Source organism: Sus scrofa, chromosome 5 (assembly GCF_000003025.6).
Source record: "Sus scrofa isolate TJ Tabasco breed Duroc chromosome 5, Sscrofa11.1, whole genome shotgun sequence".
NCBI classification, from domain to species: Eukaryota; Metazoa; Chordata; class Mammalia; order Artiodactyla; family Suidae; genus Sus; species Sus scrofa.
Window position 1 is genome coordinate 47,892,219 of NC_010447.5, and position 22,993 is coordinate 47,915,211.

A 22,993-nucleotide genomic window follows, 5' to 3' on the forward strand; every position below is an offset into this window, starting at 1 on the left:
ACCTTCTTAATGAATCAGTTCCCTTTGAAGATCTTTCTGGGACCCCTACTCAGATGACTACTGCATATATCTCATTGGTTACGTCTAGTTGTAAGGGAATCTGAGAAATGTAATATTTGGCTATGTGCTGAAAAAAAATTATAGATTCTATTAGGAAGGAAGGATATGGGATAGGCAATTACTAGTCTCTGCCGTATGTAGTGGTAAAAGTTACCCCCTGATTGGGGTTTGTTCCTCCAGTACAATACATCTGGTTGGTGATGGGGGGATAATCAATGCTTTGGAATTTGGACAAGGAACTATGAAAAGAAGTTCAGTCAGTCGTCCTAGATGGAATTGATGAGTCAAGTATCTGGAGATGCTGGAGTTTCTGCTGTGGCACAGTGGGTTGATGATCTGGCTTACCTCTATGGGATTGCCTGTTCGATTCCTGGACTGACACAGTGGGTTAAGGATCTGGTGTTGCCACAGCTGTGGTGTAGGTCACAAATGTGGCTCAGATTCTACCTCTGGCCTGGGAACTTCCATCTGTTGCGGGTGTGGCCGAAAAAGGACAAAAAGAAAAGAAAAGAAAAGAAAAGGATCTGGGGATGTCAAGGTGGGCTTAAGGAACTGGAGCTCTTAAAAAGCAAGTATTATAGTAAAGGCATGAAGGAAGTAGAAAGATAGGCAGCTATGGTCTGAGGTGGGACATGGGATTTAAAATTCCAGAGGCTCAGCTGTTCCAGAGATTGAGTGAAAAGCTTCAGGGCCTGATTTTCAAAGTTAGAGCAGAGCTGAAATTCGTAAAAGTGGAAAAGATTTATAGGCTCCCAGTGGAACAGAATCGTATCTTTTGAATGTGCTTTACATATTTCTTAGCTGTGCCAAGCACAGATGGATATTCTTTTTATTGTAAAAACAATATAACAACATTTTCGAAAACAGTGGGGGAGAATCCTCATGTTTCCACCATCTACACAACTCATGTCTCAGTTCCACATGATGTACGTATTTGTAGCCAAACCTTACATATGATTGTTCCTACTTTTATTTTAGTTCAACCTTATGATGTAAGTACTTTCCATGTGGTAACAGAGCTATTAGAATTAATCCATGGGTTCTACATAAGGGTTTCAAATTATAATTTTAGGCTGCTTCCGATCTCACTTTGGTATCTTATTTTTGTGAAACCAAGAAAGAAGACTGTGAAACTTCAACCAAATTATCAGAAATAAAGAGGGCTAGGACTCATTTTTGTCTTCCTGTTAGAGATCCACAGGCTTCTGATTTCTCGATGTTTACAGTGTCACTCTTTGCCAACTCCATCCCTTAACCATTTGAAGTTAGAGATACTACCATAAATGTGTTCAGAGTACAAATTGAGGTCCGTACCTGGTAAGTATAAGGATTAACATTAACTGGGTCTTCCTGTACCGCCCCCCTCCTCCCCAGCCCCAGACCCAGGGCTTCCCTTTAGAGGGTATTAATTCTATACTCTCTATATTTTTACCCTTAGTACAAGATGAGAAAGTTATAAAATTTCTCTGGATTCTCATTTCTCCACATGAGGCCAAAGGGCATCTTTTGTGTTCTTCTGGGTTGGAGAAGATTTAAGTTTGCTGAAAGATAGGATGATTTAGTGGAATGATAATTCATTTTACTTTATTGCTGCATTGGATACTGAATTCCTAGAACACCCAGTTTCTTTTGCCTGATGTCCTTATTATTTTATGTATTCATTTATTTTTTTCTTTTTATGGCCACACCCGAGGCATATGGAAGTTCCCAGGCTAGGGGTCCAATCAGAACTGCCCCTGCTGGCCTATGCCACAGCCATAGCAATGCCAGGTCTGAGCTGCTTCTGCAACCTATGCACAGCTTTGGCAATGCCGGATCCTTAACTGTCTGAGCAAGGCTAGGGATGGAACTTGCATCCACAATGGGAACTCCAGGTTTGTTTGTTTGTGTTGTATAACAACCTACAACTCTGTTAGTGTAACTCCTAATGTCTCTCTTTATATAATCTAGACTACTGTTTTCTTACTAGGACCCCCAAATCTCTTGACATTGCATTCTCTTGACTGATGTGCCTAGCAAACTCCCCACCAGGGTTCATTTCACCTGCCCTTTTGGGTCACCTCACACTGCTATATAAACTCACATGGCCCTGTGGATAGAACCTCTACAAAGTAAGTTTTCCATTGTAATCCAGGCTGGGTGCCACTTAATAATCTTTACACTTACCCCAGGCCTTTTCTCCCCCTCATTTCTCATGTGGCTGGTGCACACACTTCCCCCTTCTTCAGCCTCTTACATCTGGATTCTCCAGCATTCCACCCTCGATCCCTTCTCTTCTTTCTGTGTTCATTCTCCTGCTTTAACTGCCATCTGCTCACCCTGACCCCACATGTGCATGTTGCCCTGGCGGTTTGGATAGTTGTGCTTTTGGACACCACACGGGCATCTCATGATCAGGCTTACTATGTCTTATAAACATTAAAACTTTCTTGTTATAGTTTCTGCATCTATCCATCCACCAATTCAGAAATGTGGAATGATTGTTTACTGTCTCTGCCTCCTCCACATAGTATAATCATATTTGATGAATTCTATCTCTTATTTTCCTTCAAATCTATCCCTCAGCTTCACTTCCATCCTTGTTATGTCGCTCCCCCAGTATAAACAACAGTGGTCTAACAACTGGTATTGCTAACTCCTGAGTTGCTTCCTCCAAGCCACTCTCTCCTCTCTTAAGGGTTTATAAAACACGACTGTTAAAGCCCTTAAAGCCCTTCAGTAAGTCCCTCATTAGTTGAAAAAGTGCAAGTTCTTAAATGTGGTAAACAAAGCCTTCTGTAATTGGAACTCAGTCTTACTTTTCTAGTGTCACCTCAGCCACACTGAACATTCTTTTCAGCACATGCGCCCATCTTTTACATGCCGTGCCATTCCACAGCTGTTCCATTCTCTGCTGATCTCTGTTGGTCTTCTGCCACCTCACCTCCTTCCTGACCTTTAAGCAAACCACAGGCTTTCTCCTCCCTCTTCTGGTTTTTTGATCACACTGCTGTCACCACTCCCATCACATTTTATTGTGGCTATTCATGTTTCTGTCTCCTGCACTAGATTATGAGTACCTTGAAGTCAGGGACCAAATCTCAGTCATGGTTTTCCTCTTTTTCTTTTTTCTTTTGGGCCATGATCATGGCATGTGGAAGTTGCTAGACCAGGTATCAAACCCATGCCACAGCAGCAACCTGAACCACAGCAGTGACAACACGGGATCCTTAACCCACTGCCCAACATGGGAACTCCCTCAAACATTTTTATCTTCTTGCGTCTGACATATATTAATCTAGGAAATGTTTAAAATAAAAAAAAGCAACAACTGTCTGACCCTGGGTCCCCTGTATCTCTCATCTTGCACTCATTTCCCTTCAATCTCCTTGAACAGATGCCATGCAGCTCCCCCTCCCCACCCCCTTAACTTCCCATTCACCTTTCCAACTCAGGGTAATCAACTCCTATTGTCTCCACTTCCAAGAGGCGATCTTGGAAAAGTCAGCAGTGACTGGCATATTGCCAACCCCCCTGAACACTTTCTAGTGCTTGACTTGCCTGATTTATCCCATGCTTTTGACACTGGGACTGCCCTCTTCCTTATAAAGCGCCCTCTTCCTCCTTGGCACTAGGCTCTCCTCCGCCCTCTCTAACCTTTTGTCCTCCTTTGTGAATTCTCCTCTGCTTCCTCTTCCCCAAGGTTTGGTCCTCAGTCCGCCACTCTTCTTATTTTTCTCACTCAGTGTAGAAAACCTCCACAGTGTCATTTTTAGCTCTGCAGTTTTAACCACCACTTACATCTTAATAAATCTCCCAACTACAGCCAGCACCACTCCCACCTGCACTTCAGATCTGAATATCCAGCTGCCCCCTGGACATTTTGTACGTTCCATAACCTCCTTAAACATAAGTGCGAACCTGAATTAAACACCTATCTCTGGCCTTTCCTCATCATAGTGTGCCCTCGCTCTCCCTACCCAAGCTCCTTCTGAATGTCCTATGTGAGTCAGCAATGACCCAGTCAGCATCCAGCCATCAGTGCTTTCTCCTCCTTCCTCTACAGCTATTTCACTAGTCTTCAGTATTGCATTGTGCCCTCAATCCTCCACTAAGGAAAGAGATCCTTGAAGCACAAACTCCAGCTTGTTCTTCCTCATTTTAAACCCTTGAGTGGCTTTCAGTCCTCTAGGATTAAACAGACATTCCTTAGCACAAACAGGCTCACCCTGACCCTGCCGGTCTCCATCTCCCTTTCACCACTCACCCCTCCGTGCTTTGCATCTTTATGCTCTAGTAACCTTGAACTACCTTAAGTCTTTGTTTGTGAAAGCTCTTTAGCCCTCATTCACTTTGATGATCCTAATCATCACCCAGATCTTCCTTCAGGATGTTTTTCTCTGGTTCTTCAGGATGAACTGCTCTCTCCTGGACATTCTTGCTTAAAATTCTTCTTTAGCTCTTATCATTTTGTACTGTGGTTCTTCCTCTGTTACTCTTCAGCTCTTAGCACTTTATACTGAAATTGTCTTTCTCTGTTAATATTAACCTCATGGAAAGGCTAGGAGCTCCAGTTCTAGAATTATCCTATTTGGGCTCAAAACCTGCTCCACACCTTATTAGCTTGAGTGTGTTAGGAAAGTCACTAAACCCTTCCAATTTTGAGTCTCTCCAACTAGCAAAATGATGAGATGAAAATAGAATTTAATTTGCAAAGTTGTTAGAAGATGAAACGAGATGCAGAGAGCCTGCCTCTTGGTAAAAGTTCAATCAATACTTTATAACATGATTGTCATTCCTCTGCACTTTGCCTTCTCCATTCTTGTATCGCCAGAGCTAAGCAGAGCTTTACATATTGCACATACTCAACATATAGTTGTTGACTTGAATGAAATTGAATGAATTAACAAAGGAACTAAATTATATTTATGCATAGTGGCACCTTGAGAGTGTACAAAACAGCCAGACAAAATAAATATGATTTATCCTGATAAGTGTTAACATTCTATTATAGAAAGAGGCTGATGTATTTAGTGCCCTGGTGGCTGAGGAGCACTGCTCCGATCTACCCTTCAAGATGGAAGCACTCCTGCCTCCTGCTCCTGGGAGTATGATGGCTGAGGTCTTGCAGCTGAGTGAGTGTTCCTCTCTGGTCACTGCACTGGACTGAAAAGAGCCACTTAATCCAAGGTGCTGCCCCTGCCTAACATCTAAACACTGGTTGGGGAGGGGGAACTTGCTTCAACTAGGGACAGCTTTGCAGGGCCATCCCAGCTGCGGAGCACCTGCAAGTGAGGCTCTGAAGTTACGTCAGTGCAGTCCAGTTGCTTCCTCTCCCAAATCCTACTTCCTTAACATCCGTAAAATATTGACCCCAAGAACATACCTTGTAACATCCAGTGCACAGTTTTCTATTTTAGGGTCTGTTTCCTGGAGAATGGAGTCTACAACATTCTGTGAAGGATGAGAGTTTGGTGAATAACATTTTAGACAAAATGTATATGAGAGGTATATGAAATGATCAGCAGTATGGCCAGGACCAAAACGGAAGCTATGATGATGATAGTGAGTTTTTGAGGAGTGATGGGATTTAGATGGGGGTGCCAAGAGCAATGTGGCTGGTCATGGCACCTCTAGTCCCTGGCCTCAACTCAGCCCCTGGCACCTTGAGTATTGTAAAGTGTGAGTCCTTTAGACTCTGTGCCCATGTGTATGTATTTCTCATCACCTGTGTCCCACAGGGAAATGCAAACGTGGAAAGTGAAAGAAGTCTCTGAGGTTCCTGCCCAGGACATTCTCCTAGGGAAATGGGTAAACCCTGGCAGGCAGTGGTTGAGTCAAGTGGTGTGCCTCATCTTTATTCCTTAAAAAAAGGGCAATAACATCAGAAACAGTGTATTACCTGCCCATATTATGTTAGAATTTTACTGAACTATTTGTTCTAGAGAAAAAAAACAAAAACGCTATGTAACTAAAGCCAAGAGGTTTCAGTTATTAAACTTGCCACAAAGGTCTAGTTAAGCATCAATTACTTCTTAGCATGTATGGCCAGAACAGGATTTTTATTTTTATTTTTTTAAAACTATAGAGTATATCATAGTTTCTTATGAATTTTACAAAGGAAATAGGTGAACATTTTACTGTGTAAAATACACACACATTAAAAATTTAAACAGTATGGAATTATACAAATTAAAAAGTGGAAGTCCATCCCATTCCCCATGACATCATTCCTCAAAAATAATCACTTTTAGAAGTTTGATGTATATCTGGGAGAAGGTGTCTCATATAGATTTATATTTATAATAACATGGTGAAAATAACATGAACAAGGATAGTGAATCTAACTTTCTTAAGCTAATGTATGAAAACCTCTACTCTCTCTGTCATCCTTTCGTTCAGTTGAATTTCCTGAGTACATAACAGAGGAGCCCCAGTTATCGCTAGAAGATTGCCAGCTTTCTTTTTCCTTCTTTCCCAAACCAACTTCCTGTGAGAACACCAGTGGGATCATGTGTTTCTTCACAAGTTCAGCTTCTTTTGAAAATGGTGTTCTCTCATCATATTGCAGCCTCATTAGAGGGACTTCTTATTTTCCCCTTTTTATATTTTGAGTCCCCATATTCACACTGCACATAGATTTGTTGCTTTCATTATTTGCTCTTTAGTTCATATCACTTTAGATTCAATAACAACAAAAATAACTTCTCTGCTTCTTACAACACTGCTAGTATTTCTCCCTCTACTTATACCTGTCACTAATTATTCCCTCTCCCATCCAATCCTGATGGTGTTTCCTGGGTAAATGACAGTAAAAGGCCTCAGTCATTACTGAAGAAATAAATGATTAAGAACTCCAGATTTCGAGGCCTGTAAGCCATGAAATACACTACAGTTGATAATGATACCAGTTTCCTTGGAGAATTCTAAATCATAGAAAGTTTGAACATAAAAAATGAGAAATCACGTAATTTCATTTCACTGAAGATGTCTTTTTCACAGCACAGCAGAATAATCTAATATGCAAACATAAAATATGTCAGAACTATGAGTGTCTTGGATTCAAATGTATTTAGAGACAAGAATCTGGGCAGATACATTTGGATAACAGCTTCAATGATTTGATGACAAGACCTGGACTAAGTCCTTGTCATTAAGAAAGGAAATGTTACTACTGCTTTTGAACATTTCCAGCAAACTGGGCAGAAACTAGGCAGTCTAAAATCATGCCAGTTATGTGAAGGAAATTTTTTAAGGGTGTTGGCCATAGCTGGATTTTTTTTTTACTAAGGAGTTATAAATTCATATTTTTCAGGTTTAAATGAAAACAATATGGTCTGTAATTAGGGCCAGCTACTGTTTTCCTTATAAGAAACAAAGGGCTAATTTACATTACTATTTCCTTTGTCATAAAAAATAGATGGAAATAAACACCAAATTGCTATATCTGCTGCCCTCATTGTAAATAGGATATATTTCTAGATCCTTATGGGCCATTTTCAAGTCTTTAAACCCTTGCTTTGGAATTAGTCTTGTCATTAAAACTTCTCCTTTAAAATGAGTGGGACCTCACTTCAAAGAAGCGCGTTCCCGGGAGTGATGCAACGTCTGGGCTTTTTATCTGCACTGGAGAAAACATTGTAATGCCAAAAAGCAACTCAAGGATGCAAATATGATAAGAATTTACACGTAAAATGAATCTGTAAAACAAAAGCATGAAGATACATCAACATACTGGAAACAATGTACAGTGTGGTAGAATTCCTTAGAGGGAAAAATAAAAAGCTGCAATGAGTCAGAAAATTAGTGATGAAATCCTTTCCCTAAGACAGTAGAACTGATAGACAACCATGAAAACGCCTTTTATATTATGCATTTTACAGGCCTGGAGCTTTGATCTTAACATGGTCATCCTTCTCAGAACAAAGAAGATGGTGGGGGGGAATCTTCAGAATAGAGAAAGACTACAGATTTTTCAGTTGCCACCATGTTTTTGTAACCATATACCATCTGAACTTTTTTCTTAGTCTGTTGTTATAAGCATACTTGAGCCAGTCAAGCATAGACTTTCATACAATAAATGTTTTGAAGGCAGTGGCAATTACACCTTGGCTGTTATTTACTCATACCTAATGCAGTTCACCACACCTAGTTAAACAAAAGACATTCCCCCTGTAACCATCAGTGCAGCCGGTGCCTAGGACAACACACAACAAATCTGGCTGCAGATGCCCTAGGAATCCAAGCCTGAAAGACTGGTGATTTTAGATTGATATTCTGTTGAAACTTCCTGGCACCCATGAGGTTAAAATCTTAGACCATCTAGAAAGAAAGTAAGTACTTCTAACACAATGCTGGAAAGGGGCTAATAAATTCTTCAGCATTAACACCAAAATCTGATGCAAATGAATTTAATCCCCTTGATGTTCAGGAAGAAATTAAAGCTAATGAATTAAATATGCAAGTCTTCCATCAATGCGATTCTCTTTTGCAAATATTGCAATAATTTTGCACTGTCAACATTATTGGAAAGCTACTTTTAGCTATTTTGAATGTATTGCCCCACTGAACATTTGTACACTTGGAATTTTGATGATGAGTGCATTGAATAATTTTCAACATCTTGGACTTTTTCTTTCATAACGTTTTGATTTTAGGAAATAGGCAAAGAAGTTTTGTGTGTATGTGTGTGTTATTATACTAGTATCTTTTGAAATAGCTAATAAGCTGTTTTACTTTTGCCATAAGCATATTGAAAAATTTTTTTCTGATAGTCTTAAAAAAGATATGCTAACCATAAGGTTTTTATAAGCAAGAAAAAGAGATTAGGAATTTTTAGACTTTCTATCCAATACCAAAGTATTTACAAGATGATGAGAAATATGTTTTCATAGTAAATATTTTCTGTAATATTTTTTAGCCAAATGTTTCAATAAGATATTTCAAACTCTGGAATCACTCCCACTCATATGAAGTAGAAATATTGATTTCTCAAGTCATTAATTCATTAGCATGTTGGTGGAGTATATTTATGTAGTTCAATGCATTATACTTTCCACTGATAGTAAGCAAAGGATTCAGAAAAGAATGAGCTAGTTTTGTCAGCTGGTTGTCTTCATGCATCACAGGTTAATAGTCTAGGGCTTTTTCTTTGAACCAAGGAGAGGGTGTATCTTTGGTTTTGTTATGTAGCTTGAAGTGAAAGCAGACTGTGTCCCTTTCCTACCAAAATATTTAAAAAAAAAATAGTATCTTTGATGATAGCAATTCTAAGATTGGGTTTGGAGGGACCAGAGGTTATATTATCTGGAAAGGTCAATGGAAAGCTGCAAGACAAGATTTTTTTGCCAGAGTGTGTATAAACACTATACCCAATAAAATATTTAATGTAGGGATGTTTGAGCCAAGTTTCATTAGACATTACATTTCTTGCTTGGAATGCATGGCACAGTGCTCAGTCTACCTGCTACCTTGTGGATGGGTTCATCTGAGTTTGCATGGATTATCTAGAAGCCTCAGTGTACCAATGCTGGCCTCCACATAAAGGACCACATTGCCTGGAATTATTTTATTTGCATCTGTGAGACCATATACAGCAGCTTTAAGGAAGCTGGAATGCTAATAACAATCTCTTCTCCTCCCCACCCTTCTTTTTCTTTTCTTTTCTTCATTTTTTTTTTTAAGCATAAATCCTTCCCTAGAGCAATCAAAGGAATGGTAAACAGTCTCCACCATCTATTAATCCCCTGAGCACTACAAACAGTGGATTTGGGGGTGTTCTAAAAGGCTTGATGGAAGGGCTCTCTGTGTGCTTTTCCAAAGATGAATTCTCACCATACCCTTTACATAAAATGGTTCTAAAAAATCTGACTGTGGAGTTCTCCCCACTTCCCAAAACAATGTGACACCCTGTTTCATTCAGTTAACTAGAGACTCAAAAATGTTTCCCCTAGAACTGAGAGGATAGTGTGCTAACTGGGGGGTTCCCCAGGAGCCATGACTCATGCTCACTGGTGCTATTGAGTACATTCCTCAGATGCTTAGTGTTAAAGAATTGGACTGCTATTCTTTTCAGTTACTGATACCAAGGATCATTTGATGAGTTCAAAATGGTTTGGAGACTAAAACTAGATTTAGAGAAATATCACACCTCTATCGAACATATAAAATTCTTACCTCCTGTGGAAGTCTTAAAGAAACATATTAGAAAGGGGGAAATAGTGTTTTAAAACAAAGAAGAGAAGTTTCTTTGTGGTTCAGCAGGTTAAGGACCTGGTATTACTGTAGTGACTTGGGTTGCTGCTGTGGCATGTGTTGGATCCCTGGCCCACGAACTTCTCCATGCTGTGGGTGTGGCCAAATAAATAAATAAAATAAAAAGGAAGCAGAAAACCAATTTTCTCAGTTTAAGGATATAAATGTAAGAGATTATTTTTTTTTCTCCAAAATGAAAAGTAAGGGCATTAGGGTTTAGTTTAGATCAGTTCAACACATAATTACTGAACATCCACAGGTGCTGGAGATAGCAAGGTGAGGAATATACAGTCTCTTCATTCAAGTAACTCAAGGCCTAATGGATGGGTTGGGAACATAAACGGACACTTTCCAAAATATGGCAAAGACTATGATGGCGTTGTTCTCAGGGTGCTCAGAGGAGGGGCACTGCATTTAACCCAGTGGTAGATGAATGGATTCTGTTGGGTGGTGATAATGCCTGAAGAGTGTTTAGATTGTGAAAAGCAGATTGCAGGCTAAGGAAGACTGGGGTAGAGAAGGGGGAAAGAAGTGAGATTGAGGAGATTAGAAGGCAATTCAGGTAGAAAGAAAAATGTGAACAGACGTGGAAAAACGCAGAACAGGATGTGCTGATTGGAGAGCTCTGAATATCAGTTAATCATGAGTAAATGTTATATGGAGGTGAATGGTAGAGGATGGGGCTAGAGGGACAGGCCCACTCAGGTCACTGAGGATTTTAATGGCAACATGAAGAGTATGGAGAGAATTGGGCCAAAGATGAACTCTAGGAGGCACTACATTTAAGGGCTAGGCTGAAATTAGGAGGTACCCTCAAACTTATTCAGGTGTAACATCTTCTTTGTGTGTGTGGGGGAAGGGGTAAAGAAGGGATAAGATAATGTACTTTTTTTTGTTGTTGTCTTCTTTTGCCTTTTCCAGGGCCGCACCGCGGCACATGGAGGTGCCCAGGCTAGGGGTCCAATCGGAGCTGTAGTCACCAGCCTACGCCAGAGCCACAGCAATGCGGGATCCGAGCCACGTCTATGACCTACACCACAGCTCAGGGCAACGCCGGAGCCTTAACCCCCTGAGGGAGGCCAAGGATCAAACCTGCAACCCCACGGGGTAGTCGGATTCCTTAACTACTTCGCCACGACGGGGAACTCCAGATAATGTATTTTAATGCTAAAACCAAACAACGCTCCCCAAACCTGGCCACTCTGAATATCTTCCAAACTTTGTAAGTCCTTCATTTTTCATTAGGATAATAAAAGGCCTCTAAGAAATTTAAGAGGCACACTCACATTTTTTTTTCTCTCTTTTCAATTTGTGATTTTGAGAGTAAAGTTAATTGAGAAGGACCTTGGTTACTTTTGAAAGTAAAGTTAACTGAGATCTAAACACTTCCATTAGAATCTAGTTCCTCATGTCATCTGGGAAAGGCATATAAGGGGGTTTGTTCCACTCTTTTCTGCAGTCATTAGTTATTCAGTAATTTGGCCAGCAATTTAACAAATATTTAGTGAGCATTTACAGTGTGCATAGCTAGGCACTGTGGAGGATAGAAAGATGAATAAGACATAGTCTGCCTGTGTTTAAACGAAATAATAGCAACACCAAGCAGAATGTGATCAATGTCTCAAGAGATGGCCACTAAAACCATAATGATGTTATTGACGTGTTTTCCCTGCTACTCCTTGTAATTATGTTTAGAAACTTCCAGAAGAAAAAAAACCCACAAAAAATGTGAATCCATGCCTTTAGTCATAATGATTTATGGATCCAGATGGGGAGACTAAATTAAACCACATAAATGAACGTGACCTGTCAGAAGAACGTAGGGTAAAAGGGATGAAATTCAGTTAACACTTTTGCTATCTGAGTTATAAGAAAAACTCTCTTTGGTAGCTTGTTAAACATACTCGTGCTTCAAGAGTAGAAAATACCTGCTTTTAAAAAAGGAATATAAGATCATATCATGAAGATAATGATTGTGTCTATATAGGCAAATGAGTTTAACTTTAGTTCAAACAATGTTTTTCTAATTTAAGTGACTAAAAATAATTTAAAATAGTAAAGAAAGGTTTTAAAATTAAAAAAATCTTTCGAACTGATTTAGAGTTATATAAAAAGCAAGCAAGCAAACAAAAAGCATAGCTTCCTCGTTGCTTGCTTTAGATCCAAAATTGAAGAATCTAATATTTGTGAGAGAGTGAAAGTTATATTGTCAGAGTTTTAAAATTTCATTGTCAGTGCAAAATAAGCCAAACCAATAGTCAATTTTGTAATGTCACAAGCACATATCAACATTTGAATATGAAACAAGTTTATGTTTCCTTTCTTGAATTATTCATTTTTATGTCAGATATAATGTCTGGTTTATACAAATCAATGAAAATTTGTTTGCTCTGTGTATATTCTTTGGTGGCTTATTGTCAACCCTCCAGAGAAGAAGCTATAATTTTTACTCCTCAATTTTGAATTTAATGCACATAATTAAAGATGCCCCTAGATTATTAAAAGCCATTATATGTTCTACAGGAGGATCTATCAGTTCATCCTGTTGACATTCATTAAGGAAATAGGTGTTGTTAAATCACAGCTGAATTTAGGTACTATAGTTCACACACCTTCTGCATCTTTAAATAATGGTGATTGTGAAAAATGCCTATTTGTGTCCATCAGAGTAAATTTCTTTGTCTAGTTGAATAACAGATCTAACAGGGCCTTTATTGACTGAGTTCTCTCAAGGCTTGTGCAAATGTTGGCTTGATGGGCTTCTTGCCCCCTCCCCCATTATTTTGAAAGCTTGTTTGGAAATTGCAGACTAATTGTATAACAGCAACAACCAGGTTCAGCATGGTCAGCGTCTCATATTTCCTCTCTACCCAAATATGCTTCTTAAAGAAGAGGATACATTTGTTTAGACCCGAGTGGATCAGAATAAAAGAAGATTGTAAAAGAATGAAGATTTATTTGGATGATCTTAATTTCCCCATTAATTCTGTTACAAAGCTTAATGAACATTATTACCTATACTCAGCCCTCACATCTATGCCCCTAATGTCATCTCATAAATGCTTTATGCATTTTGGCTCCTGCCATTCTCTAGATCATCTGTAGCAAGTGTCTGTGCATCTTAAATATAATTATTAAGTTCATTGCTGAAGTTAATTTCATCTTCATGAGGCTTTGAGTTTCTCTGGCAGAAGGGCTACCTCAGCTCTTTCCTTTATAACTTACAAGATAGCAAGATACATCTCTGCAGTTGGAACCCAGTGGGCATTATTCCTTGTTTGCCTTAAAATGTTACTAATACGTGAAGTACTGACAAGTTGGTTGGAAGCATGGTTTGAAGCAAGATCATGGAAGACCTTGTCTGCCAGGCAGATTTGGACTTGCTGATGTTTTGTGAACAGAGCGAGTGGAGCCATAAGAGTGAGCTATAAGAGCTGGAAGCCAGATCAGAGCAGCCAAGCTGGGGAGGTGGACAGTAAGTGGTGTGGTTGGTGGACCAGGTGGTGCGCAACTGCTGAAGTTTAGTCAAGAAGTGTCAAAGGCTGTACAGAATGTTAAGTACCACAGTGAAGGAAAGCCCTGATCATTGAAGCCTGTTGGAAGAGTTTAGAGTCACAGAGCAGAAGGAAAATAGTTGAGCAAAAAGAAAAAGGATATTCAAGTTTGCTAGAGACATTAATGGAATTAATGGAATTTCAGCAACTGAGATATTTTTGACAAAGCATTAGTGTTTTCCTCACCAGGCTGAATAGTTCTTTCCTCTCTCCCTTCCTTCCTGGTCTCTCCTCCTCTTCCTTCTTCAACAAACACTGCCAACTAATCCTACATTTTATTTCCTCTGGTTTCATCCACTTCGCATCCCCTCCACCCCCCGCCCTGCTGTCTTAGTTTGATTTTGTTGATACGAAACTGCCTTCCTTTGGACTATTCCCTCTGTAAAATACATCATCAGACCTTCAAATGAGTGATATGGAGAAGTTGAAAACTTTTTCCCTAGAGATTTTTTTTCTCAGATAAATATGCAGAATTTCATTGGATTTTGGAAGATTCCTTTTTGTTCCATGATTTCCTGAATTCCCTTTGCAAAGGTCAGGAAATTCTCTCAGGTTCTTTTACTGAAGAGTTATGCCTATTAAATAATGCCTAAATCTCTATAAATGAGATCTGGAAAGATCTTGTTGGAGAGAAGTACGTGTTGCTTGCTTCCATCAACACAGCCTGCTTACTCTTGTCGGACCCTCCTTCCTGCTGTGTGTGTGTGTGTGTGTGTGTGTGGAGGGGAGATAGTTCAGTGACTGTGGGGTCACTGGGCCCAGAGTTGGGAGGCAAGTGAGATGTTACTTATTAAAAGTATTAGCATATAGGGCCAGAGGACAGAACACACTCTTGTGTATTCGAATCTAAATTGAGTCATGAAACTAAAAGCTTCATTAAGGGAGAGAGTTTGATAGGAACCAAAAGTAAAGGGTTGGGGTGGGGGAGGAGACATCAGGAGAGTGGAGCTCTAAGTATAGTGGATGCTGGCCTGAGAAGTTCTAGAACTGTAATGCCCATATTGGAGTCACCCCTTAGGAGGGGCAGTCTGGCTCAGCAATGTGGCTAAATTTACTTAAAGGATTGGAATGGGGTAGAATTGCCTTTCCTGGTCTATAAAGTCACCAAAATCATGAGCCAGGATAAGCATCTCTCCAAAATACCTTGTTTTTCATTTGCAAAAAAAGGGGAAGAAAATACACCTGTTTTGTAACTCATCAACTTTTCTAAATTTTTAATCAGCTTTATTCCAGGAAGGAGAGAATTGATTGAACTATGTGATTTTCAAAGATGATGTTTTTCCAGCAAATTGAAAATATAGAGCTTTATGGTTTAAAGTTCAGTCTCTAGAATCAAACAGACCTGAGTTTGAGTCTCTGATATTTATTAACTTTATGAGCTTGGGCAAGTTGCTTAAACTTTGTAAGCCTCTGTTCAATAATCTATAAAAATTAATTTGCTATTAACTGAATTAGTAAAGGAAAGTAACTACTGCAGTTATTATCATTGACATTTAAATAGTACTTCTCTCTTAGGATTTGGGGGATAATTTAATGAAATAATGAACATAAAGTGCTTGGAACTATGCCTGACAGAGTAAATGCTCAATAACATTAGCTATTTTTACCATTATGATTATTTTCAATCGAATTTTTCCTTCTCCTGGGTTACTTTAATATTGAATTGCTTCAACTGTGACTTAATATAAATAGAGAAGTTGGTTAAAGATCATCTATACTCCCAAATAACTTTTTTCTTCCAATCTAACATTTGGCAAAAATTGTATAAATGAAAACAACCTAAAATTCAATAAAATAGAATAAAGTATATTTTCTAAGTGGTCTGCTGTTAGATCTGTTTCCAGACTCCATATCATGGGAATAGAAATGCTATTCTTCAATGAATTTATTGATTTCTATTTCTAAAATCTCAATATTCTAGAATCAGCTGTCTAATAATTCAACAACATATTTTATTATTTACTGCATACAAATGGCTTTAATAGATGCTGTGTGAGATATGAGAAAAAAATGAAAAATTAAGTTATTGGTCATGGTGCTCCTATTGCCAAGTTTAAGATATAGAAGATAAACAAAAATAGAATAAAATGTGCAAATAAATATTTTAATAGAAAAATTAATTTGCTATTAACTGAATTAGTAAAGGAAAGTAATTACTGCAGTTATTATCATTGACATTTAAAAAATGTTTTGTTAAAAATACTCAGACTCATGGAAAGTGTAAGCAGAACACAAAAGTGTACACTGATGTTCCAAGAGTCCTTCTTTTATCACTTATTTTCTGTTCTGGGAACTTCCTTTTGCTATTCTGAAAAAAAACACATTTATTATTAGTTGATTCACAATGTTCTGTCAGTTTCTGCTGTACAGCAAAGTGACCCAGTTTTACATATATATACATTCTTTTTTCATATCATCCTCCATCATGTTCCATCACAAGTGATTACACATAGTTCCCTGTGCTTTACAGCAGGATCTCATTGCTTATCCACTCCAAATACAATAGATTGCATCATTTAGTCATTCTTTTAGAGTAAGTCTATTGGTAACAAATTCTTTGTTTTACTTCCTCTAATAATGTCTTGATTTCCTCTTCATTACTGGGGGATACTTTTGCTGGATATAGAATTCTAGTTTGATGGGTCTTTACTTTCAGTACCTGAAAAACGTTGTGCCACTTTTTACAAGTCCTCATGGGTTCCAGTGAGAAATTCTCTTGTTATTTGAATTGTTCGTCCCCCATAGTTAAGGTGTCATTTGTCCCTTAAGATTTTTTATTTGCCTTTGGTTTTCAGAAGTTTGAATATGACATGTTATTGCAGAATTTTTTGAGTTTCTAATAGAAGTTTGCTTAGTGTCTGGAATATGTATGTATTGTGCCATACTTGGGAAAATTTCAGCCATGATCTAAAAGTGTATTTTTTCAGCCCTGCTTCTTTCTTCTCTCCTTCTGGGACTCCAATGACACAAATATTAGGGCTTCTGTTGTAGTCCCACAGGCTCTGTCAATTCTTTTCCCCAGTCTGTTTTCTCTCTCTTGTTCAGATTGGGTTATTTCTATTGTTCTATCTTCAAGTTTACTGATTATTTTCTTTGTCTTCTCCATTTTCCTATTGAACTTATCCATTGATTTTTTTTATTTTCCTTTTTTGATTATTGTATCTTCTCAGTTCTAAAATTTCCATTTTTTTTCTAATTTATATCATTATAAAAACTGAAACTCTCTATTGTTTTCATTTGTTTCAGACATGTTCATAACGTTGAAGTATTTTAATGACGGTTGCTTTAAAATCTTCATCAGATAATTCCAACATCTGTGTTATTCCAGTGTTGACATCTACATATGTTTTTTTTTTGTTTGTTTGTTTTTTTCTCCTATTTCTTGGGCCGCTCCCGCGGCATATGGAGGTTCCCAGGCTAGGGGTTGAATCGGAGCTGCAGCCACCGGCCTATGCCAGAGCCACAGCAATGCTGGATCCGAGCCGTGTCTGCAACCTACACCACAGCTCACGGCAACGCCGGATCGTTAACCCACTGAGCAACGGCAGGGACCGAACCTGCAACCTCATGGTTCCTAGTCAGATTCGTTAACCACTGCGCCATGACGGGAACTCCTTCTTCTTGATATAAGTGGCATTCATTTGAATCCTAGACATTTATAGTATCATGTTATGAAACTCTGGATCTTGTTGAAATCTGGTTTAGGAGACTTTATCTGACATGATTACAGAGGGGAAGTGGGTGAAAGCTGCCTCCTCACTGCCAGGTGGTAGTAGAAGTCGAGAGTCCCCACTTGGTGTAGACTTGTGATGCCCAAGGGGCAGGGGGACAGTGGTAGTCCTTTAACTGGTAGGTGGGCAGAGGAGTTAAGCTTCCCACTAGGCCACCAGTGATGTCATCTGGGCCTGAAGGAGAGAGGTGCCTCATCACTGCTCTCCACTTGGTCTCCACGAACTGAGCTCTAGAGGAGGGATGCCTTTTACCCCTAACGGTCCACATATATGTGGGGAGGTAGAGAGGTCATTAACACCAGGTGAGGATCAACTGTCAGGCTCCCCCTGTCATCTCTAAGGACCTGATGTGGGAGAGACATCAGGTCCTTAGACCTACCATAAACCTAGAATGAAAGTCCTAACTTCACTAAAGGAAAGGTTGTGCCTTACCCATCACAGCCCAGAGAGATCTGGAATCCCTTCTCAGCCTTTGCTAACAGCTTTGGGAGTGGGGCTGCACATTTTTCTATTGCCACTGAGGTGGTATCAGTGGAGGCTGTTTAGACAGCTACCCCCGTTTAGTGGAAACAAGCCATCCCACCCCCATAGCATCAGTGGTGGAGACCAAGTAGGGAGTAGTAATGAGATGCTTCTCTCTCTCAGGCCAAGTAAGTTGGGGTAGGAGCAGTTATTGTTTGAAAGTTTTCTATCTTTCTTGGCTACTCCTTTCCTAGTTCTTTAGTTAGAGAGAACTGGCTCTCCTTGAGGCCTTTTCTGTACCCTTTGGGACTTATAGGTGACTGCATCTCCAGCAAAAAGAAAACCCAGGGAACTCATTTCACTGTCTTTCCTCAGGTCCTGAGCCTATCTGCCTTCTCTCTACCTTTCAAAGTCATATGTTTATTTTACATATAATGTCTAGAGTTTTAGTCAAATATTTTTTGTGTCTATTTTTGAGCCAGAACTCAAACTAGTGAATATATAAATTGATTCTGACTTTTTGTATTTTAAATAATTCTTCTGCGAACATCTTTATGACTAAAACCTTAGATGGATTATTAGGAAAGGAAATAGTGACCCGAAGTATGTGAACATATTTAAAATTCTTGATATATTTTTGCCAAATTACTTGTCAGAGGGAACATACCCATAGGTACTTTCACCAGCAATGTGTAAAAGTACTCATTTCAAAAGATACCCTAGACAACTGGACTTCACATTTTTCCCTAATTTTAAAGGAAATTGGCAAATTTGCGTGAGAGTTAAATTTCTACCATGGATTTGAATGATATGAAAGATTATCCTAATTTATTATAAAATAATCCCTAAAGAAAAGATATAACAATAATAACATCATTTTTTGAATGCTTAAAAAGAGCCAGGCACTCTGCCTAACCCTTTACATTTTATTCTCATAACAACTTATGAAGTAGGTTTTATGATCTTCATTTTTATGAGATTTGGAGAGTGGAGGCAATTTGCCTGGGTCACATAATTAATAAGTGGTGGAATCAAAATTTAATCCAGTGTTCTCCAGCTCCAAATCCCTTGCGTGGACTCACTGTGGGCTCCGATAGTGAGCTGATTTGTTCAAATGATTAACAGGCTCATTCTTTGTCAGAAATGAAGGGCAGAATTACAACATTTCCTTGTTCAGTATCAGCAGATGGCATATAGGAAAGAGCATTTAATCTACTGATTCCAATTTTAATGGTGAACTATTAATAAGTGGTGATGGAGAAAATCAACCAAAGATGCCAAATCTTCACCTTAACTGCAGACTATTAAAAACCTTCAAATCAATATCTAGTTTTAAAATATGTGAATGATTTCTTTTGTGAGAACTGCATTCTAGAAATAATGATCAAATCTGGCAGAAAACAAGCTGAGTGCTATCAAACTGGGGTTTGGGCAGGGTTGGATGTGACTAATGCTTTAGTATTCTAAGGGATGAAAAAAAAAGATCTTTTGCTTTTTAAAAATTTTCGCTCAAGCCCTTTAAAGATGGACCTTGATTACCATTCAAGTTCCTGCTATGATGACAATGCTTTGAAATACTCTGAGGAATGAGCCAGCAAGATATTGCCTTTCCAATCTGATCTAATCTAACAATTACAACTTGAATCGGAGCCAAGGGAATTATAACAATTGCGCAGAGTCAAATAGCAGGAAAACTAAGTGTTATTCCTCACACTTAGATTGTCACTAGTAAAACCCTGTGGACAGTCTTGAGAGTATGAAGAATGTCATAAATTAGTGCAGGTGATCTTTATGGAAAGTGGACAGAAGCATAGAATTACTGTAAAAAGAATTTTTATCTAATAATTTGGAAGTCTTTTTTGAGAATATATCTGTACACATAGAAAGAGAAGTTGGATAGGACTGAAGGTCCAGTTCAGCTAATTTACCACAGCTGATTACGTTGACCTTAAATAGAGAGAGATCAATTATTTCCAGTGGCTGTTCTGTGATATCATTTGAGAACAGCCCAGATTTTGCCTTTGTGTCACTTGTTAAAAGGGGTGGTGTATGGGAACGATAAGGCCTTAGACATAAAACAGGTTATAATGAAAATACTAAAGTCCAACTGTTATGCCTGTTGTTACTTGCAATGGGATTTTGATAAAACGCAAAGCCTATTATATCCAAAGTTTGAATATTGTGTTAATCAGAATTCCTGCTGTTGTTAATTTCTACTTTTGTATTTAATTTTTGTTAATTACTGAATAGTGTATTTACTTAGAGAAAAGACAATATCTTGTTAAAGAGCTTTTTCATACAACCACAAAGGAAAATTTATTTGACAACTGACTGTGGTAAACAGCATGTGTTCATTTGAGAAAGCATTGGGGGAAATCTTTTGCCAGTTGAGAACTCAAAGAGTATTTGTTTATATATTATATATAAAAGTATAAATTTATTTATTTATTTATTTATACTGCTTGTTCTCTATTTTCTGGAAATCATTAAACATTTTATCCAGGTGAGGAAGCCTGTTACCTCCATTTATTCATGAATTATTGAGAAAAATGATATGAGCAACACTTCAGGTGTCAATTCCATGCTAGGATGACATGCAGTGCAATTCATTGTGACCTTGAGATGAAAGTTAACTCAACGCTGGTGAAACTTTTGAAGATAAAATTAGGAGATGTAGTCAAAGCATGAAAGGTGCAAAAGAATCTGATTGAGTTTGCTTCTTCTGAAGAGATGAGATTTTTATGTGTAGAAGCCAGAGTGATTTACATTCAGTACATGTATGGTGGTTGCACTCAAGATTGTAAATAAAATATTTATTTTTGAAAAAATAAGGAATTAATATAAAATTTGGAGAAATAGATATACAAATAAAATGACTCACAACATATTCAATGGCAGACCATACCTGTCCATAGCTCATAATACTTGTGTATGGTTGGGATATGTATAATATATATACATATATACACTTTTAACTTTGGAAGCTAAGGAAATTTGCCACTATGTTTTGAATTATATATATTTGAATCATTTTTGGAAAATCAAAATATTGGTGGGCGTAGATGTAAGAAAAATATTTGTTTCCCATGCTATTGGGAAAATAAATGAACATGTGAACTACTGGGAGAAAATATTTACAACTTACATATTACACTTAATATAAAAAAATACCTACCAAATAATAACTGGAAAAATAACCTCACTGAAAAAAATGGGCAAAATATATGAAGTAATATGAAAAACATTGGGAGTTCCCGTCGTGGCGCAGTGGTTAACGAATCCGACTAGGAACCATGAGGTTGCGGGTTCGGTCCCTGCCCTTGCTCAGTGGGTTAACAATCCGGCGTTGCCGTGAGCTGTGGTGTAGGTTGCAGACGCGGCTCGGGTCCCGCGTTGCTGTGGCCCTGGCGTAGGCCGGTGGCTACAGCTCCGATTCAACCCCTAGCCTGGGAACCTCCATATGCCGCCGGAGCGGCCCAAGAAATAGCAACAACAACAACAAGACAAAAAGACAAAAAAAAAAAAAAAAAAAAAAAAGAAAGAAAGAAAGAAAAACATTGAACCTCAACTCTAATCAAATGAAATATTAATTCAAACAAGAATAAGATATGAGGAGTTCCTGTTGTGGCTTAGCAGAAATGGATCCAACTAGGAACCATGAGGTTGCTGGTTCTATCCTTGGACTTGCTCTGTGGATTAAGGATCTGACATGGCCATGAACTATGGTGTAGTTTGCAAATGCGGCTCAGATCCTGCGTTGCTGTGGCTGTGGTGTGGGCTGGCAGCTGTAGGTCCCATTTGACCCCTAGCTTGGGAACCTCCATATGCCACAGGTGAGGCCCTAAAAAGCAAAAAAGAAAAAAAACCCACCCCCCCAAAAGAATAAGATATGATATATTTCCCACTGAATTGGCCCCCAAATGTCTAATATCCAGTCAGTTAGTGAGGGTATAGGGGCAGGGGTGCTGTTGATGGAAGTATAAAGTGGTACAGCTCTCGAGAAGATATTTTAACTGTATATAAAAAGTGTAAGTGTATATACCCTTTAATCTCATAATTAGACTTGAAGAATTTATCCTAAAGAAACATTCATATAGATGCACTAAAATATATGTATATGAGTGTTCATTGCAACCTGTTCATAGTACCAAAAAGGGTGATATCTAAGGGTTGGGATATGGATGGGATAATTATGTTAGGATATGAATAGGATAATGATGACAAAAATTACGGGTTTATAGACTGCTATGAATTTATTAATCAGGCACCTTTATATTAGAACCATACAATTTATTGTCAAAAGTAAGCTAATTTTCACTAGTTTTTAGTTAAAAGGGCACTATTAATAATGAATCCAGAAATATAGGATAAACTAGACATATGATTGCCAAACTCAGTATGCACTGATGTGGAAAAATGTCCAAAATATAGTGTTTGGTAAAGAAAACATTTTTAAAAAAAAAGAAAGGAGAGAAAGAAAGAAAGAAAAAAAATATTTTCAAGTATATGTAATATACTTGAATCTTCCAAAACAAAAAATCTGGATATACATATTCATATAAATGCATAGCAGAAGCGTGGAAAAATATGCACTAAAGTGCTAATATTTTTAACTTCTGAGGAGGACTATGGAATTAAGGAGAAGGGTGAAGGTAAACTTGTGCTTTTAAGCTCCATCTACGTGTTTTTTGTTTTGTTTTGTTTTGTTTTACAATGAGAAAAAATTTATGATTAAAAAATGAAATAGCAATAAAAACCTCCCAAAAATTACAACCATTAAAAAAAGGGTCTTTGGATGCATCACCCAATAATTTGGTTTTGGTATATGTGATGATTTTGCTTCAGCTGATATGATCAACCTCCGAATGTAGACCCTAGGATATCTAACTGCAAAACTTAGGGCAATGGAATCCCTTTCCACAAAAATCTTTCTCAATGGTAGTGAATAATGGA

The 22,993-nt window shown here is 38.2% G+C and overlaps 1 protein-coding gene across 14 annotated transcripts in view; it reads left to right on the forward strand.

Moving 5' to 3' along the window:
- The window catches only part of LMNTD1 (lamin tail domain containing 1), a 557,729-nt gene that overhangs the window by 50,046 nt on the left and 484,690 nt on the right, over nucleotides 1–22,993 (forward strand). The window contains exon 1 of one of the 14 annotated variants that reach the window (XM_021092170.1): nucleotides 3,664–8,372. The exons of the other annotated variants lie outside the window; for them this stretch is intronic. The gene's annotated coding sequence lies outside the window, so the exon portion shown is untranslated. Of the gene's footprint in view, nucleotides 1–3,663; nucleotides 8,373–22,993 lie in introns of those variants that run through there. 14 annotated transcript variants of the gene reach the window in all.